Below are 17,862 nucleotides of genomic sequence, written 5' to 3'. Positions count from 1 at the left end.
GGGTCGTATATTTTATGTATCGATTTAAAAGTGATTGGAACAAAAATTACGGCAATTATCGTGTCCACAAGAAAGTGAAACTTTTGAACTGACTGTAGTTTGGTTTTGGGGGTCTGGGGGATGTGAAACGCGAAGATATGACGAATTTTCAGGAAGTCGAATCATGGTACCCATTACAATGGGTAGCTTTCTTATGAAATCTACCTAAAAATATATATAAGAAAATCCCACTTTTAAGGAATAGTATTTTTGAACTCCTCATACCTCAAAACCAAAAGTATTTCCATACTTTTCTTCTAACGTCGATAGAAATCAGATATACCTAAAAAAACGGTCAGATAAATTCACAGAAAATACATAAAAAATTCTAAATTTTTTGAAAGTTCGACGCTAATATTAAAAGTAGTACATATAATTACGACTTACATACAAAATAATGTGTAATTCATTACGAAGAATTTTACCACGCTTTGATATGAGTTCTAGAGAATTCCACTTCCTTGTTTTTTCCCAGGACTAGAATTAAAAACCGCTGTTCTATCTTATAAGGTTCCGTCACATAATAGGTTTGTTTATACAGTTGTATAATGTTTGTTTATGCATTATCTAGTTCCCTCTAATCTTTGTATGATAAAAATTGTGGTTTTAATACTCATAGACCGGTACATGAGGTATGCTCTTCTACGTGCTTGTCTTACATTTTATGAAAACATGTCGTTCTTCATGGATGAAAACAAATACGTTCTGTATATCCTTTAGCTTCATCACAGTGCACGAATTTCTGACGCCTACACTCACATAAAGCGGCTCAAATCGTTTAACGATCTCTCTCATTCTTATTCTAGATGTTCTTCCTTTACGATATTTCTTACGTTTAGATGCAGGCACGGTACGCTTCACTGCCCCGTTCACGTAACGCGTAGTCCCACCATGTACTGTATCTAAACAGTGCTATACAATTTTAACTTTAAACAGTTGTCACAGTTTACACCTGTATGTTATCTAATGTAACATTTTACTTGTACTAAGTTTTACTGAATTCACGTTCATCACGAAGCAGTTATAATTGAAAACAAAAAACACACAAAACCAAATAAAATCTGTGTTTTACTACTGCTTTTTATTTTCTTCATATAACTGTAAATTTTATTTCTCACATTTCTGATAAATTGTTTTATATTCATAACAGAATATTGAGTCGCTTTATTTATAGTATATTATTTTATATTACTATTAAAATAATACGTGTAGTACATGTAAAAAAAATATATTTTACACTACAAGGTAATAAAATACAAAGTAATAAAACGACATTTAAAAAAATCACGAATATCTACTGCATTGAACTGCAGTCTAAACTGTAGTTTTGTATTGTATATGACCGCAATCTGCGTAGGATAGATATAGAGTGAACTCACTTTAAATCACACATAAAAATTATGTATTAATACATTACACGTAAAATATTTAAATAGCTTAATAGATACAGGGATTACACGCAGACATGCAAATTAAAATTGAATTTGGCTTATGAATGAATACTGCATTTCTTCGAAAACTCAAGTTCTACTCCTGTTGGAAATACTGTTACCAACTATATTAGAAAAATCACTATAAATACTTTCTTAGAATATCGGAATTATTTCGATCCATGATTAAGAAAAAAATCCTGGAATATTTACACTTTTGAGAAACGTAGACCTTCAGAGGATTTGAAGTTTCCTGATTCTATTTCAATTTGACCGTAAGAAATATCATCTCGGAAATATGCCAAGGAAATCATAATGTTTCTGGGACAAATATCCGTATTAAGTGTGAGGGTATTTAAAATCAAAAATTGAAAATCTTGAGAAATTCTTTGTTGTACGAACAGATAAAGTTCGGCGCTGATTCTTAAATAATTAAAGTCATAAGTTGATGTTATTATCGTTCTTTATTATATTTGAATATACTTTTGAATGTATAAATTGAATATTTAATGTACTTGAATTATTAAATGTTTATTATAATTGAATTATGGACTGGAACTGTTACTGAATGAGAGTGTACAAGAATAATGGGATTGCCATTTGTAGGCGACTGCCTGGAACTGAACAAGAGTGACGACTGAAGAATGAATAATGAATGTCCACAAGAATGGCGATGGACTTGCTTAAATAATGTCGCTGGAGTTTGTTGCTTCGTCAGGAGCCGAGTGCATCCGATAGGAGACGTGTAAACTGACAGGAGCCAAATGTTGTCGTCAGGAGTCAAGTGCATCCGAAGGAGCCGAGTGACATATAAGGAGCCGCTGAATCGTCAGCGGCCGAATGCATTCGAAAGGAGCCGAGTGTACTGTAAATATCCGAATGTATCCGACCGAAGCTGAAGATAAATTTAAATATCCTATTAAATACATCAAAGTTCCAACATTTAAACGATAATAACAAAATATAAATATGTAAAGTGTATTTAAAAATTAAAGAAACCTAAGTCCGAACAGTTGTATTGGCACATTCTTTGTTATGTTGGTGTGATTTCCATTATTATTGGAATTTTAATTTTTTTATTTTCTCAGTTTTGTATGGCTTTTATCAAAAGATTTGAAGTTATTCTAGTCTAAGTGAAACTCTAATGACATGATATTGTGATTTAAAAATCCCAAATCCAGATAGATGTTCTATTTTTTTACCATAATTAGGAAGATCAGTAGAGCTCGTCAATTATCGATTTTACACTCTTCTATAAAGCTTATTTAGAAAAATATAGAAATTTTCGACCTTATTTCCAAACTAAAAAACTATATCATTAAATACTAAATTTATTTACTGAAAGAATTTATATATTTCACACAGAAAATATAATTAACAAAGAGACTGGTATGAGATCTAAATTGCGCCTCAAGACATTCCCTGAATCCCGGTGCGAAAAGTGTTTTTTATATAAAGATTTCTCATCTTGACGGTTTCAATTGAAACTAGTTTCGCAATCGAACGCTTGGTGTCACGCTCTACATTGGGTAGAGGGTGTTGAAATTTGGATTCTGGTAAATCTAAAACGGATATTATGTATTTATATGGATTCCTGAGATGTTGAACTGGTTATTTAACTACTATGATAAACGTTTTAATATTATCAACTAGCTTACTTGTAAGCAACCCACCAAGTTGGTCTAGTGGTGAACGCGTCGTCGCAAATCATCTGATTTCAAAGTCGAGAGTTCTAAGGTTCAAATCCTAATAAAGGCACCTTTATATGGATTTGATTACTAGATCTTGGATACCGGTGTTCTTTGGTGGTTGGTTTTCAATCAACCACACATCTCAGGAATTGTCGAATTCAGACTGTGCAAGATGTACTTCATTTACATTCATACATATCATCCTCATTTATCCTCTGAAGTAATACCTTACCTGGTTTCGGAGGCTAAGCAGAAAAAGAAAGAAGCTTACGTGTAAGCGGTTTGGATTTTATGATGTAAAATTTTTTTATGTAACATTAAAGTAGCACCATTTATTAATTTCGATCTTGAAACCGTTTTTGTTACGGTGGAAACTTCCTATGTAAAATAAATAAATCGTAGATTATCGAATGATATGGAATTTATTGTTTTATTATACAGAGCCTAGAAAGAATTGGATAACTTATCACAGTTATAAATAGTAATATAAATCTTTATGTTGTCATTTTGTGTTATTGTGCAAGATGAAAACGAATTGATTTTTACCGTGTACTTACCATCAAGGTTATCAAAGTTTCATTGCAGTATAAATTTCAAACTCAATTGATTATTTTTATCATAATATTAATTCAAATATAATTTATTTATTAATTGTATTTTTTGTTAAATTTATTTTTAAAATTATTTCCAAACAAGAAATGATAAATCATGTAGATTTATTTATAGCTTTTTTTTAAATTCTGACTATAAATATGTAGGTTAAAATTATAAAATGTATGTTGATAACGTAGTTAATTATTTTTATATATAATTTATGTTATTCTTTTTACTGTCTGATTTTGATTTGTTTACCCCCTTATATCAGAATAATATTCATACTTTACACAAATTTACAAATTTAGATTTTCAATGTATAGTAGTTTTAAACAATTTGCTATTCTTTCTTGGCCAAATAAAAAAAATATTAAAAAGTATATTATTTACATACTGTTCATTATGACTTTTCTAGTAAATTAATTTTTTTTTTGGTTCCTTGTACGAAGTAAAGGAAGTACTGTGATCGCAAAAAATTTCGGTTTTCATATTTCAACGAAAATATCCATTTTGACTACTTTCGGCGTGACGTCTGTACGTACGTATGTATGTAGGTCCAAGTTTTACTTCCATATAAAGCTACGCTCCAAACATACACTTTCAAAACTGTTTTCCTGACGATTAAATTAATTTTTTATGTAAACATTTCTGACTGAAGGCTCGTTTCGTCGGTGCTATTCGGCATTTTATATCGCTCCTGCTCCGTCCATCTTTAGTAATTCTACTTCCCAAATAACAAAATTCTTCTACCTCCGAAATGTTTTTTTTCTTCCTATTTTTACATTCAGTGGTTCATGTACATTATTTCAACATGCTAGCCGATTACTTTTGGACATTAATTCGAGATGAACCTGAGGCTATTTATTAAAGCATTAGCGAAATCATTTTAACACAGGTATAGACATGCAAAATTATAAATTTTACAGATTTTAACTATTTTTTTTTAAGCGTAATTTATTTAAAACTAAGGGTGATAGAAAAGTTATATTTACAGATCTGTAATGTAAGCAATAAAGCAATTAAAGGAATGGTATCTCACTTAGAGAAACATTAAAAATTTTTTGTCTCAGTATTATTAATGTAGATAGTTAAACATAACTTAGGTATTGCACGGAGGCTGTGATTATCGTACATTACAGTTTAAAATGTTGCAACCGATCTCTTATCTGATCCCTGCAAATGTTTATGCATTGTTTATCGCCTCGACCATCTTACAATCAGTAAAATTTGGGTGTAAATGAGTGGAATTGATGATAATGACAATAAAGAAAACAATAAAAAATGTTTGTAAAAATAAAAACAACAAAAACCTGATTAAACCAGAGTAATCATACATCACGGAACTGCTGTAACAATAAGAACTCATTAAGCGTTCGCAATTATAATAATATACCTTGTTCTTCAGAAACTTTATTTATCGCTGTGATCTAACCAAAGGGATGGTTTGTTCATTTATTTGTAACGTAAGAAACACGCAAGTCACCAAATTTCTTTTTTAAATCACTACACCACTTTACTTTATCATACGTTAAATATTTTCCTCATATGACCGAAGTCCTTCGTATATATTGCAATAATTCTCATCAGAAAAAACATCCTTAATTTGTTGCTTTACACAAAGTTTTCCACTTCTTATGAGAATGACAATGATTAAGGAGAACCTGAGCTCTAAGAAGAATCAATAAGAGTTGCTTTTTCTGGGAGTTTTGTTGTTGAACAAATAAATATTTTATTTAGATTTGAATACAATAATATATTATACAGATCACATCAGAAATAATGTTTCTTTTTATACTATCGGAGAAAATTTACGTTAAAATCTGTTTTTTATACTTATTTTGTTTTTCTTTCAATTTGTTCGCGTTTCCACAAAACGAATGAGTAATCTAAATCATTAATTCTTGGGTTACAAAAAAATAACGTTGGCAATGAAAAGATAGAGAATTATGTTTATATCTTGCTCGACATGCTGAATGCGGCATTGTTGTTAACAACAATCTTATAGCTACCAAAATAAGTAGCAAATCATGTACATGATTTATATTTCTCATGTAAGAATTATAATTCACGTTTATAAGTTATATCTAGATATCATTTGTGAATAACCCTTTATAACCTACAATAAATAATTTGTAAGCCTAACAATTTCCATATGGGCACAATTTCCATAATCACAAGCAAATAAGTTAAATCCGAACAACGTTTATAACCTTTAATTAAGTTATCTGTAACTTGGTTAACATATTAACCTGTGATAAATACGAGAAATCTCTATTTCTGACTTTTCCTAATTTTGCCGTAGACCAATAGTAAATATCTAACAAATAAACCTCGTAAATCATAGAATTTCCATCTCTATCTTATAAAACACTGAAATTTTTCGTAGGATTTTTTAACAATTGTGTATTATATAGCACAAAATTTCATTGTATAATTTATGACTTTAGTTAGTTTTAATGATTTAATTTTATGATTGTTTTTTTTTATATTTTTGGTTCGACTGGTTTTTGCTAATTCTAAAGAAATCAAATTAATATTATGGTGAGGGATAAGTCAAAGGAGTGGACGTATCATGCAAAAACACACCACATTAATTTGACAGGTGAGCCCCTACATGTGAGTTCCTACTTGTTCAAGTGTAACTGTATTATGTTAGTGAAGTAAATGAACAAAATATGTATTTGAGAAGTTAATAAAATAAAGTAAGTAAAGTATGCAAATAAGTAAAGTACGTAAGCAAAGTAAGTAACTAAGTACAGTAACGTAAAGAAAATCTGTAAAGTAAATAAGTAAAGTATGTAAATTAAATAAATAAAGTAAAGTATGTAAGTAAATAATTAAAGTAACGTAAGTAACGTTAGTAAAGTAACTGACTAAGTAAGTGAAGTAAGTACGTAAGTTCAACATGTAAGCTATGAACGATACTCTCCCGATTGCGCGTGCCTATGGTATTTTAGTGTAATTTTAAAGAAGAATTATTTCGTTCTGTAAAATGTGTTAATCTACTAGTATAAGACATGATCTACTTACCTATTCCCCTATCGGGAAATTTTTTTATAATATAATATAATTACAATCGGCACTCCTACAGAGCCATAAGTAAGTTTCCTGACAAAAGCACGTGATAAGAAGGTTCTTAAGGAACCCCCAAAATAAATAAAACAATAAACAGTTGCAAGCAAACTTAAAGTCAATCAACATGAAATTTCAAGCTCAGTCATAAATCACAAACTAACAATTTCAGTCCACAAAACAAATATTAATAACAAATAAAAAAGAAAAAGAAAGTAGTGATAAGAAATTAGATACGACACCACTAAACTTAACGGTGTTAGATTCCTGTTACGCAGACCTGAAGTCGAGTACATGGGTTCGCTTCAACCGTCAGACGTCTCTGCTGTTATGGAGTAAGTTAATTGCAAAGTAGTTTACATGATTCTCAAGCCCCTGCAGGTATTTGCTATTGCGCTGTTGTGTAATCTCACGAACCGATGGGAGCTCCAGATAATCCTGAATCTCATAATTCCGCGTTAACCACGGAGCTTCGGCAATTACCCTCGCTACTTTGTTCTGAAATCGTTGTATAATTTCCACATTACTAGTATTAGCCGTTCCCCACAGGCCAGTATGTCGTCTGGAATCCCGACACCACGTCCAGGCGCAGATTTTGAACACATCTTTTCAGCGATCTAGCTGCAAGGTGGGCTGGCCACCTTGCGGCTAGCGGGTTCAAATCTCGGAGCAAGTTGCGAGTTCCAATTCGCCTTTCGCCTACGCTTCCTCTGTAATATCTCTTGATATACTTTACAGCTTGTAATCTGCCGGATGTTCGGAATGACACAAGGCGCAGGTTGCAGGAGTGCTCCTGTCTTTTCTGGGACAGTCAGCTGTCCGATGGCCCTCCCCACACGCGCAGCTGAAAGGCCTCATACAATTGTTCTTAGTGTGCCCATATTGCTGACACCTCATGCATTGCACGAGGCCTGTAGGCTTCCGTGGCGTCTCGAACGACACCCTGCAAGTGGCATGTACTGCAATTCAAAAATGGTCTTATTGCTCTCCTGTGGCTCTAGGTTCACGAAGAAAGTCGATGGGGGCTTCTTAGTTATCCTGTGGCGTACATTTATTAAGTCCTTCACCCGATGCCCATGGCCTTCGATTTCGTCCTTTATCATCTCCAGTGGAATAGAGTGGTACAGGTGATTACAACACGAAAGGCTAGTTGATCCTTCATTGTGAAAGTATGACCTACCAGACCGTGCTCTCGAACAACATGTATAATCTTCTTGTACGCCTCGATGTCCTTAGAGATTATTCTCAGCTGCTTACCTCCAACCAGTCGAATGCTGTAATCGCTGTTGCACACGGCCGCTTCCAGCAGCTCATACAACTTCAGCATGTCGTTTATCACAATCGGAGGAGGCTTGACTGGCTCAGGTTGGTTCACAACTTCCGTATCCTCTAGTGGAAGGCCACTAAACTTATTAGATAGTGGTAAGTCGCCATTGGTAGGACTACGACTCACTGTTTTCCTCCTTGGCACAGGTATCGTCCCCCACTGACTAGTAGTAGGCTGTGACTCCATGGTTACATCCTCGTTATCACTCGACGCATCTAACAGATTGTTCGCCAAGTCGTCTCTAATAAGCCAACTGCGCGCAGCCCACCTTGGGTCCCTATTCAACGACCACGTTTCCTGGACGGTACACGATAATCTACGATAGCAGCTGACCCCTCGCCTGCCATATCTGCCGAAGGCAGCTGATCTATATCGTGCAAGAACTAAGCGTACATAAGCATAAACGAAACTAGAAGCCATAAAAAGTAAAAAAAGTAAACAAACAATGAACACTCCTTAGCACCGGAGCGGCGGAAGGAATGATCCTCCAAGATTATATGAAAGAAAAATAAATAAATAAAACTTACACCTAATAATAATTAACTTCCAAAACACAACGACAATTATAAAACAGAACGAACACAACACTATATAAAAGAAAAACAAATTCTAGTTAGAGAACACAAACATACAACTATTTCAAAGAACAGCTGATAGTGATGTGGGAAAAAATTGCACGTAAAAAATTCCCTCCCGCCTTCGCGAGACCGTAACTTGTTTGTGTTTAAGTTTCTGCCAAAATAGCAGGATCGCAGATGAGTTACACTCCGTACAGGTAACTTAGAAATTCATTCAAAAGGAAAAAACATTTGTACGAGTAATATGTGGAAACTCTATTAGAGAAATGAACATTTATTAATAATGTTTCTGTAGCAACAAAATTTATCCAATTTTTCTTATTGTTGAAAACAAATTATTTTATTTTGATACATTATATAAAAAGTAGAATTAAATAATTAATGTCATATATGTTTCTCTCAAACCAAACAGAAAAAAATAATTAAAAAAAATTAGTATTATATCTTTCTAATGATTTTAAATTTGGCAAATTTAGTACAATTAAATATTAATTATAAAAAATTGCTCATGGTTAAGAGAGACAGTTCTTAGGGTTAAACGCGTGAACTTGACATATGAGTGTGGCTCGCGTGGTGAGAATAAGAAAGAGCGGGTGCCCACACAAGTTAACATTACGAGAAACGAATTTCTTCTCTGATATGGATTATAAATTTATTATCTGATATGGGTTATTTCCCTAAACATACGATTACCTTTTTATTTTTTTTGGTCATCAGTCACTTGACTAGTTTGATGCAGCTCTCAAAGATTCCCTATATAGTGCTAGTCGTTTCATTTCGGTATTCCCACTAAATCCTACATCCCTAACAATTGGTTCTACATATTCCAAACGTTGCCTGCCAGCACAATTTTTTCCTTCTATCTATCCCTCCAATATCAAAGCGACTACACAAGGATGCCTTATATGTGGCCTATAAGTCTCTCTCTTCTTTCAACTATACTTTCCCAAATGTTTCTTTTTTCATCAATGCCGCAACACCTCTTTATTTGTCACTTTATCCACCTATTTGATTTTTAACATTCTCCCATAGCACCACATTTCAAAAACTTCCAATCTTTTCTTCTCACGTACTCCGATCATCCAAGTTCCACTTCTATATAAAGCTACGCTCCAAACATATACATTCAGAATTGTTTTCCTGACTTTTAAATTAATTTTGGACTTAAAAAAATTATATTTCTGACTGAAGGCTCGTTTCGCCTGCGCTATTCGGCATTTTATATCGCTCCTGATTATCTTTAAGCAGGATTCATCTTTAGTAATTCTACTTCCCAAATAACAAAATACTTTTACCTCCATAATATTTTCTCTCCTATTTTTATATTCCGCGGTCCATCTTTGTTATTTCTATTATATTTCATTACTTTTGTTTTGTTCTCGTTTATTTTCATGCGGTACTTCTTGCGTAAGACTTCATCCATTCCGTTCATTGTTTCTTCTAAATCTATTTACTCTCAGCTAGAATTATTGTATCCTCAGGAAATCATTGCATCTTTATCCTTTCACCTTGTACCGTTACTCTGGATCTAAATTGTTCTTTAACATCCTTAACTGCTAGTTCTATGTAAAGATTAAAGACTAAAGGGGATAGGGGACATCCTTGTCAGACTCCGTTTTTTATTACGACTGACTTTCTTCTTCTGTTCTTCGATTATTACTGTTGCAGATTGGTTCCTGTAAATGTTAGTAATTGTTCTTCTATCTCTATACTTGAACCCTAAATTTTTTAAAATGCTGTCATTTTATTCCAGTCTACGTTGTCAAATGCCTTTTATAAGTCTATAAATGCCAAATATGTTGATTTGTTTTCCTTTAATCTTCCTTCTACTATTAATTTGAGCGCTAAAATTGCTTCCCTTGCTTCTGCACTTTTCCTGAAACCAAATTGGTCTTATCCTAACACCTTTTCTACTCTCCTCTCAATTATTCTGTACAGAATTCTAGTTAAGATTTTTTATGTGTAAATAGTTAAGCTAATTGTTCTCTATTCTTCACATTTATCTGCTCCCTGTTTTCTTTGGTATCATGACTATAACACATAACACTCTTTTTGAAGTCTGACGGAACTTCACCTTTTTCGTAAATTTTACACACCAGTTTGTATAATTTATTTATCGCTTCCTCACGTGCACTGCGCAGTAATTCTGCAGGTATTCCGTCTATTCCAGGAGCCTTTCTGTCATTCAATTCTTTTAGTGCTCTCTTAAATTCAGATCTCAGTATTGTATCTCCCCTTTCATCATCTTCGACCTCCTCTTCTTCCTCTATAACACCATTTTCTAGTTCATTTCCTTCGTATAACGTTTCAATATATTCCACCCACCTATCGACCTTTCTTTTCGTATTATGAATCGGTGTTCCATCTTTGTTTAACACATTTTTAGATTTTAATTTATGTACCACACAATTTTCCTTAACTTTCCTGTATGTTCCGACTATTTTACCAATGATCATTCTCTTTCTAGTTCTGAACACTTTTCTTCAATGCACTCTTCTTTCACTAGTTTGCACTTCCTGTTTATAGTATTTCTTAATTGTCGATATTTTTTTTTACTTTCTTCATCACTGGCATTCTTATCTTTTCTACGTCCATCCATCAGCTGCAATTTATTCTCTGATTTCCAAGGTTTTCTACCAGTTCTCTTTGTTCTGCCTAAGTTGCTCCAGAGTAAGCTTTGCAGTCGACAAGTTGATTTCTAAATCTTTGCTTAACCATGATATAATCTGATTATATGCAAGGTATCAACCTTGCAGTATCACCTAGCTTTTTACATTTGTATATTCTTGTATTATGATTTGAAACTCGGTGTTAGCAATTACTAAATTATACGTTCTGCAAAACTCTATATTCGGTCCCCTGTTTCGTTCCTTTTGCCCAGCCCACATTCACCCATATTATTCCCTTCCTTGCCTTTTCTAATGCTTGCGTTCCAATCTCCAACTATCACTAAATTTTCATCCCCTTTTATGTGTTTAATTGCTTCGTCAATTTCTTCGTAAATACACTCTACCTCATCATCATGGGCACTTGTAGGTGTTAACAAGATATAGTATAGACGGTAACAATCGTTGATGGTTTAGGTTTTGATTTTATCCTTATTTCAATGTTTCTATTGGTATGCATTTTGAAATACTCTGCTCTCTTCCCTATCTTCTTATTCATTATGACACCTACTCCTGCTTGCTCTTTATTTAAAACTGACTTAATTATTCTAAAATTCCTGACCAAAATCGTTTTCCTTTTCCCACCGAACTTCTCTAATTTCTACTACATCTACATTTAATCTATCCATTTCCCTCTTTAAATTTTCTAACCTACCAAGCATTTTTAGACTTCTAACATTCCACGCTACGACTCGTAGAATGTTATTTTTTTAATTTTCTGGTGACCCCTTCCTTAGTAGTCTCCACCAAGAGATCGGAACGGGGGATTATTTTACCTCTGGAATATTTTACCAAGGAAAGCGCCTCCATCTGTGTTATATGAAAATGCAGAGACCTACATTTCCGTGAAAAAAAGCAGCTGTAGTTTTCCATTGCTTTCAGCTGGGCAGTATTCAGAAGATTGAGTGATGTTGATATGGCCGTTGAAGTCCTACTGACCTAGGCCCTTAAAAACTACTGAAAGAGCTTCTGTCCTCTTTCAGGGCTCATTCCGTAATCTGGCTCTCAACAGATATCTCTCCGAGGTGGCTGCGCCTTCGGTCCAGCTATTCTGTGTCACTGAGCACTCAAGCTCCCTCACCATCGGCAAGGTCTCGTGATTCATAGAGAGAGTAAAAAAGCTTATCAATTATTTATTGAACCTAAAATATATACATTATATATATTTATAAATAATATAAATTATATATATATTTTTTTCTGAAATCCACAAATGCAAACGCGGTATCGAACGATAATATTTTATATATATTGAATTAATGGAATCTGGCCGTATCGAATATTTATATGTTCATAACATTTCTAATATTATTCTTTAATAGAATTACTTAATCTATGTATCTCATTGGAAAAGTATAAGCTTGCTTACTCTGTAAATGTTTAACTTATTATCAGTGATAAAATGTGATTTTGTCAGTAATCTCTTGCGGCGTAAAGAATTGTTTTATAGATACAGATATAATCGTATGACTAGATAAGACAATTTTTTTTAGCGTGTAAAAATGCCATGTCTGACCGGGATTCGAACCCGGGACATCCGGATGAAAGGCCAAGAAGCTATCACTCGGGCCGCGGAAGCGGCAGCAAAGACAGTTTGGCGTAAATATTATTATTTTATTACTATTTTGTTAATATTATTATTGTTGATTATTCATTACTTATCAATCAATATGGGCTTAGGTTTTTTTTGAATAATTTTTACTATTAAAAACCAGTTGATACCACGTACATTTTTTAAATCGTATTGATGGATTGTTTTCATGTTATCAGTAACTTAACTGTCGCCACTTATTTAGCCGTACAACCATAATTAGCCGATAATTTAGAAAATTAAGGATTACCTTCATTCCGTAATTCTTGTGAAGTAGTAGGATTTTGAAGATGAATATCTTCTGGAATCATAGGATTGCTGCTGCTTTACAAGTTATATACCTTCATTTATGTTGTTAAAACAGTAATCACGGTGTAAATTGTGAACTATTATCGTTATTAGTAATAAATGGTTATCTGTATATCAACAGGAGTTACACCTGTAATCGTTTTCTTTTTACTTCACTGGCTAATGAAAAATTTTGAAATCAAAAGGCGAAAGATACTGTGGTATAATTTTATATGTAAAATAAACCAACGGAGTTGTTACTTAATGGTGTTGTATAGTAGCTGTTAAGACTAGTGAAGATTATAGATCCGGTTATCGATTCGATATTATTAAGTAAAATTCCTTACCCAAGTAAAATTTGCTTGTTCAACGGAAGTTATTTTACCCTTGGAATGTTTGAACTAGTAACAACAGCATATCCACTTATAACGATGATGACTGAACCTAAGTTTTTCTTTATTGAATGAGATAGAAGATGGATGATACCAGATGAGAAATTACTAGTTTTAATTTCAGTTTTAGTTACTTTTAGTACTTCTGTCAAGTATAATAATATCTGTTGTTCTATTGCTAGACAGTGTCAAGACAAAAACTCAAGTGGTTATCATTAGCCCATACTTCGCTTGGAAAGACTTCCATGACTGATAAGGTTATGGCACTTCCCTGCCCAAGTGAAATTTTCTCTAAAACTGCGGATAGTTTGCCTATCTGTTTTACATTTGTATGATGACTGCTAATTGCTGATTCGTATAATATGTTATGGCAAAATGTGATCATTTATATCAAGCCAGATCATCATTGTCAATAGAATGTTTGGACCAAATATGCCTGAGAATATATTATTGAGATATTTTTAATTCGAGAACTCTATAAAGAGACATTCCTTCAACTAATTATTATTCTCGCCAGTTAATAAATGATAGGAACACCTCTTTTGTAGGTTATTTGTTCTGATGTCTTCAAAAAGAACCATCCAGTACCTCATAGAATGCTGAATGCAACTCGCCGAGACGGCAAGAAAGCACAACGGATTCGATTTGGAATTGCGATTACGGTAAATATTTTAAGAAATACACTTCACGGCGCTTAAGACATCAAGATGAACGTGAGATTTGTAAAACCTATTATTACAAACGCTGATAGTTTCATATACGCCTTTTTAAGAGTTAAAAAACTCTTTAAAACGTTTAAAGTATTTTCATTATGTTCGTACCGCTGTAAATTTTAGACTCTTATCGGTAGGATTTGTATTTTATTATGATTTCTATTTAACTAAGAAGAACTGATATTATTCTATGGAGTTAATTTACATAGTATTTATGAGGCGTATTATTATTTTTCTTTGCGGTTGCATTTGATTTTTAGTGCCAATGACTCATTTCAGATAATACTGATTATTTCCAAGAAAGTAATAAAGAAACAATGCGCTAGCGTCGCGGATACGGTAAACTCAAAGTCACGTTCTGATATTCTACTCTATATAGTAATGAAAATGGAAATTATAGATACGGTATTAAATTGCTAATAAAGCAGAATAAATTATGCGTAAGAAGCACTTCCTTGACCCGACTCCAGATAACTGAGTAAATAAACATAAACATAAGAGAAAACAATAACGCGAGTGTTATATTTATCTTATCACTTGAACCGCGAACTCTAGAATAAGCGTGTCTGAATAAAGTCAACCATTTAATTGCTTTAACATTTTTCTATTTAAATTTATGATGTTATGTAATATATTATTATTTAAATACTAAATTTATCAAAAGCACGTGTGTATTTACTGATTTTTTTAACAATTTAATATTTTGTTATACTACGTTCGATAGACGTAATAGGAAACGTGAATGAATATATTTTCTTGTGTCAATATACATATTTTTATCAGAGCTTAAATATTAATGTTTATTTTGATATACCGTAATTTGAGATAAAATATATTTTAGGCACAGAAAATATATTTAAATATTGTTGTTTATTGATTATACGCCTATCTAAAATAAACACAATTAATTCAGCAGGTTCAATAAAGAGCGTTTAATTATCTAATGCTGATCCTATTTATAATTATTATTATACACACGAGCTGTGTGCCTGCTATATCGTCTGTGGGTGAAGGAGGGGGGTGGCAGGAAACCATTGTTGACATATCTAGGAGTCACAAGCTTTCATTTAAAAATAAAATTAACGAAATCGGTCCAGTGGCTGGGGCTGGGGGACTCCGTTAAGGTTTCTGCCAATTATTTTATATATATAATTTTTTTGTTACCTGCTATGTAATATAATATAATAACAAAATACTGTTTCAGGTAATAAAGAGGTAACCTCTTGCACGTGCGTATTTAAATTTTGTTGTTACATAACGTCATATTATTATTTAAATACCAAATTTATCAAAAACACATTCTGTGTCCGTGTTTTAAGAAGGATAACTTTTCTAATGTTGTTCTTCTTAAAAATAAATTTCATTAACTATTGCTTTAAAAGAAGATATCAAATGCAGAAGTGCACGAACCAGTAAAGAACTGTACTTGCATCGAGACAAATTGCTGGGTCCCGAAAAGAAACGTCACCAATGTTTATAAACATCTAATCTATTACATTTACATAACAATGATAGATCAAAATTAAAAATTTCATTACAATGAATTTTTGTTTTCAGGAGATGCTCAATACAGCCAATGCCGTATTTATTCGAGTACACCCCCCCCCCCCGCCGCGAATAAGCCCCTCACCCCGATTTTCCGGGCCGAAAATCTAAAAAAAAATTGAGTATATACCGGTATTTTAAAGTGTATCAGATATGATAAAAAAAATACGTAAATACGAAAATATTCATAAAGTAAAGCATTTAATTCGTTCATTTAAATTACAATATTAATATTACATTAATAATTAATCGCCGTAAGTACTAGTTTAGTTCAGAATCAGTAGGCCGGTAAAACGAAAAAAAGTATCATATTGAAAAGGATCATTTCAATACACTTTTTAATATGGGATTTTATTTTTAATTAATCACAGTCACTGTCGATGTCTGTAGAAAAGTTACCGGTAGTCTCCACGTCGCTCTGCCAAAGGTGATCGTCTTCACTACCATCAAGTTCATTAGATATTCCGCATTTTTTTAAAACTTTTCCTTACTAATTCCGTGGAAATACCTTCCCAAGCATCTTTTATTCAAACACAAATCTGGTTAAAAGCTGGGCGTTTGATTCTTCCTGTAGGTGTGAGAAAGAAATTTTCATCAGCCATCCATTTACTGTACAGTTTTTTTAATGAAGATTTGAACGGTTTATTAATGCGCAGACATCTAGTGGTTGCAATAGAGATGTCAATCTGCCTGGAATTATTACTTGGTCTGTTATACCAAGTAATAATTCCAGGCATTAAAATGTTATACCATTTTAAAAAGTCTTTCACTTTATCAGTCGTATGCCCCCCCCCCCCCCCCCCCGATAACTATCCATTAGTAGCATACCGGTATTTTTGTTATTAAGTAAATCTCCTGATCGTTTTTTCCATACACACCTGATCAAATCTAAAATTAAGGTTTCTTCCATCCAACCTGATTTCTGTGCTCTGATAATAACTCCTTTCACCTATAAGGTAGGAAGAGTTTATCTTTTAAAAGGCAATTTTGATCCATCTGAAGTAATGCAAAGCATAACACTACGCCGTTGTTTTTCATTACTACCACTGCGAATCGTAACACTTTTTTCACCTTTTTTGTTTACGGTTTTGTCAAATGGCATTTCAAGATATACGGGGGTTTGATCATCGTTTCCTATTTGGGAAGGCAAATAGCCTTTATATTTCCTAAGTTTTATTATGTATTTGTGAAAATGTAATATTTTTTATTCATAAGCGTTGAGAAATGGTCGTCTTTCGTCTTATTGACAAATAATTTCGTGCAAAAGTCGGGTTATCCATCCACGGCTTGCTTTGAAATCAACTTTATTCAATGATTTAGCGATTTCATGAGCATATGATTGACACATTTCTGTCGTGACAGCATAACCACATTTCCTTTTTTCCATAACAAAGTCATTCAATATTTTTTCTGTGTCTGTGTATTTCGGTTTTAAGCCACGAAAAGCCCTTTTACTACCAGTCCCTTTCACCAGCAGTTGTTTCTTCTTACGCCAGTATTGAATGCAGCTTTCATCTACGTCAAATTTTCTTCCTGCCGCCCGATTTCCAATTTTTTCAGCCTCTTCTATAACGCGCAGTTTTTCATTTACTGTAAAAAATAGCAGACGCTGTCCTTTTGTACTCATTTTAATGCCGTAATTAAAATAAATCACGGTATTAAACTTTACAAGATAAACTAAACAGATAAAATGCACATAACCCTCCACATATACAAACAGTACAATGACTATGGCGAATAGACAAGACGACGATGGGTAACTGATACTGTGTACTCATTAGAACCGGATGCAACCTATACAGAATGAATCAGTTTTATAAAAATACCGTAACTTCGTTCCTATCGATAATATGAACAGGATGTTAATAATTAAGGATGTATTCTGTATAAGCGACATCCGGTATTGATAAACGAAAGCATAGTGTAACTATATTTA

Source organism: Lycorma delicatula, chromosome 3, assembly GCF_047948215.1.
Source record: "Lycorma delicatula isolate Av1 chromosome 3, ASM4794821v1, whole genome shotgun sequence".
In the NCBI taxonomy this organism is placed as follows: Eukaryota; Metazoa; Arthropoda; class Insecta; order Hemiptera; family Fulgoridae; genus Lycorma; species Lycorma delicatula.
Note: the sequence above shows the minus strand (reverse complement) of the source record.